Raw genomic sequence first — 4,409 nt, 5'->3', positions numbered from 1 at the left:
AAGTTGCAATTGGGAAGGGGGAGGGGACAAGCAGGGTCCAGGGACTTGATGGGGACTGGGAGGGTTTTGGGGGATGAGGGGGCATAGAAGGGGATGCTAGGGGCTTGGTGAGGACCAGGAGGTTTTGGCATGGTATGTGAGGAGGTTTGTGGGGATGGAGTGTCTCTTTCATCTCCCCCACTTGATCAGGGGCTACCTTTAGCCTGCTTACCCCTTGCCCCATCAAGCCTACCCTTCCCTAATTTCACCTGCTCCTCCCCTTCAGTCTGCACCCAGATCTGGCAAATGCCAGGAAATCCAGCACCAGGAGCAGCTTGCTGGATGGTAGGGTTGGCTTGCTCAGGAAGGGCTAGCTGGTTTGTGGGCGTAAGGGGGGGGGTTGTTCATCTGGGGGAGGGGAAAGGGGCTGAGTGGGGACTAAAAAAGCCCCGCTCCAGGGGGGAGAGAGTAAGAAAAGCACATCCCCAGGGCTAGAACCAGCAGATGTGCTTTCCCAGCCCTGGGACTATGCTGAGAACTATATAGAAGTTCAGTTAGATCAGGTCCAGTGAGAGAGCCAAGTTAGACTACCTTGCACTTACAGTTAAATTAGATTGGTTTGACTGTTTTTAGACTGATCTAAACTTCCTGAACTTTTGTACAGTTCACACTTGGAACCCCAGTTAGGTTAATAAGTAAGGTCTACACCTGGGCAGACTAAGTTATATGGGGTGGCCATTTTTAACACAGTCTAAGCTCCCCAGATGTGTGTATAAAACCTGAAAGAAGGAATTATAATAAAATAACTTTTCACCGTTATTGCAAGATGTATGTCTTGCCTATTAGAGTAAACAGAACCTTGCCCTACAGCATACCTCCGGTTTAGTTACTCACGTAATATAGAGATATGCTCTTTTCATTTATTTCATTGTACTATATCTAGTTCAGTTTAATATTATCATTTCATTAAGATGATGATTTTCTTTATCTCTTTTTTTTTTTCTAATCAGCACTCGTTGGCAATTTTATCCTTCTTTGTTATTTTATTACCACTGCAGCAGTATCTAGAGAAACCTCTTTTTAGAAGAATTATTCTCATCCTCAATATGAGTCACTTTCCAGACAAAGGCACAATGCAGAGCTGTATAGTCTTACCCAATCTCATTCTGAATAAACTAGTTTAAGTGACAGAAGCAGAACAACTGCATTAGCATAACACTCGGTCTGGACCAAATATGGGCTGCTGAAAAGCAGGATACCATTTTACCGTGTAGACTTAAACGCAGAAGAGAAGGGACTAATTAATCGGTACACTCAAGGTGATGGCTAACATCAGAATTAAAATTTCAAGAAACAAGCCTGAGAGGATACCAGGTTTCCAAGTCATAAGTGCCAGATCACCCAAAACCTATTGGAGGTATAATGGCCAAAACTGCAAAAAGATCAAATAAAAAAGGAAAAGAGGTCTGAGCCTAGGGCTTTTTTAATTAAGTCTGAGAAAAACCTGATCTGAAAAAAAACAAAAACAGAGAGAGAAGTATGGTAAAGCAATTTAGCATGTGGCAACTTTGGTTATTTCATACAGATTAATACCAAGCAGATATGTGGCCTGAGTCCAAGCTGGCAACTATTTTTAACTAAACAGAAAAAGAAAACTGTCCCTGATCCACCATACTAATGACTGGCTGCAGCGACCAAGAGCAGATAACTAGATGCAAGAAAAGTATCATTGTGTTAGGACAAAGTGACACAAAATGTGAGTCTTTTTTCAGAGCAGGAAGAGGCCTGTCATTTGAAGCTCTTTACAAAGCTTTCCAGGGAAACTTATTGATCCCTGAACCAATATCCAGCCAATCCCATTAGCTAGATGCCTGATTAATGGCTGGGACTAATGTTTCAGGTAGGCTGGCCACAAATCTGGTAGGGGAATTCACTAAATTCTCTTTTCCTTGGGCATGTCTACATGTGCAATTAATGTGACTGAATATACTCTGGCTCAATTTCAGCCAGGGTAAACTAATCCCACTATCACCATCTACACATGCTTTTTAAGCGCAGTCCTTTACTGTGGCATAGGATAGTACCTGTCTGGCAGGTAAATTAATCTACAGTGCATGTGTAGGTGGTGATGCTTTACTACATATTAAATTAGTCTAATGTGCAATAAAGCGCATGTGTGGATGCATCTCTTCAATAGCAAGTTGTGTAACTAAACATAGGCATAGATGTTTGTTTCTACATTCCTACATCCTTCTTCTAATGTTCTTATGACAGAAAAATGGCTGAAGAGTTCACTGTACTGATGTTCCTCCAGCCCCAAGGCTAGAGAGTTTTTTGGGCAAAATTTAGTGCCCTCTGTCCAGCCACAGGGCACTAAAGAGCTGTATGTCCTCATGGCAGCCCATTAATTGGCAGCTTGTCCTTTCCCCTGGTGGGGGGGAGTTGGTAGCTTCTTGAAAAGCAGCAGTTGATAACGATGCCCCCTTTCACCCCTCCACCAGTCAGAGAGGGGGCAATCTCCTGTGGTTGGAACCCTCCAGGTTCACTCATGTAAGAAAGCAGCCCCATGCCTTTCACTCCTCTGGGATGAGCTGGAGAAGCAAAGGGAGTGGGGTGGGAAGGGGGTGGAAAAGGAGGAGCATGAAGCCACCACAGCAAGGCTCAGAGGGCTTGCCACAGGGAGATGGCAGTCTGCCTCACCTCACACTGCTTCAGGCTGACCCAGAGCAGTGTGAAGTGAGGTGAGGACATTTTGCCATGGTGGGAAGTCTCCCAAGCTTGGTAGGGGGAGTACAGCAGCCAGCTTCCCCCCACTCTGCTCCAGGTTAGTTGGATGTCAAGGGGAAGCTGGTGGGGCTGGGAGCCAGGCCTGGGGAAAGCCTGGGGAAAGCTGCCTTATGCCAGGATCCCAATCTCTCTGCCTTTTTAAAGCACTCCAGCTTTTAAATCACTGTCCCTCTTGTTTAGAAGGGTCCTTTGGTTTTTTGCTCTGAGAGAAGCACATTTCATTTTTTTCTCCTGGGAGAAGTGTTCAGTTTCTTAGGAAATCACCAATGTCAGGGCAATAGGCAAGTCATGTCCAGTGATTTATATATCATATTGTCTTGCAGTTTTTGGGGAAAGCCCCAATCTGGGTCTTCTGGTCAGTCATGGCATGAACATCACCAGGGAGGGTTTGGTAACCATTACTAGCTCACTGCCTCTGACAGAAGGTCTAGAAACATCTGCTCTATCAATGCCTGCCCCTCCCTTAATTAGCACGGGTAGTAAGTGCCATGAAGAATTGAGCACTTTTTTTCCAGACTTACAGTTTTACAACAGGACATAAAAAGAAAAATAAAGCAACCACCTCTTAAAAAAATTATTAAAACATTTCCACACAGCAGGAAATCAAAGGAAGGCACTATGAAAGGCTTTAAAAAAAATTATATGAGGGCCCTTATTTGCATAGATAGGTGAGGGGGAGAGAAAAACCCCTACAACCTTAAAAATTAAAGAGAAAAAAATTAAGGCTGCCAGTATAAAATATTCCACAGCAGGAAAACAATAAAAAAGCACTTAAGTACAAAAAAAATGGAAAACAAAGAAGTCATTAGCCAGAAAATAACTGCTTAAAAAGCAAAAAGTCATAAATACACAAATGCAAAGTTCCTGTTGCATTAGCATGCTTCTGTCACTTGAACACTGCATTATAGTCGCCACTCCAACTGAACTGGTGAATGTCCAGTGATATTAGTCATCTAGAATGTTGTGATCACCTCCGGTTAGTATTACCAATTATCATCACCAGCTAGTCTCAATTTATGTACAGTAACATATGATTGATTACTCAACATAGTTCATGGGGAACGGTCATTTTATACTACTTCTAGATGGTGGTGGGCAGGAGGCAGCTATCTACAGTTCTAGACCCACTGTTATATGCAAAACGTGCAGCAGCATAACAGAGCACATTCATAATGGTATTAAAAAAACTGGCTGGTTATATTTACATTAATATATGAATTTATAAACTACCTTCCCACCTCAAAAAAAATCTTCTATCTTCTTTCTCTGGTAGGCAGATAGCAGATTTGGGCTATTTTTGAGGAAGAGCAGAGCAATCAAATTTCAAATTCCAACCCCCAAGCCCCACATACCCCTAGTGAAGGCTCTGCTTACCATCAAATATCTCAACTGTGGTCATCAATATTTTATACATTACAGCATAAGGCTGGATGGCATTCCATGGGTACGTGGGGCAGTTATCTCCAGCCAACTATTCAGTATGTCATGTAGTTGTGATTTACTACTACTCAGTGATATAATATGTTAAACAGATTTAGCATGCATCCTGTAGCATTGGAGATACTAACCGAAAGCTGCAGTGGAGGGTAAGCTTCTATCTGATCTGCAAATCTTGGGTTATGATCAGGCTAGTTTTAAAGTTA

Source organism: Alligator sinensis, unplaced genomic scaffold (assembly GCF_000455745.1).
Source record: "Alligator sinensis unplaced genomic scaffold, ASM45574v1 scaffold655_1, whole genome shotgun sequence".
Classification (NCBI taxonomy): domain Eukaryota; kingdom Metazoa; phylum Chordata; order Crocodylia; family Alligatoridae; genus Alligator; species Alligator sinensis.
Note: the sequence above shows the minus strand (reverse complement) of the source record.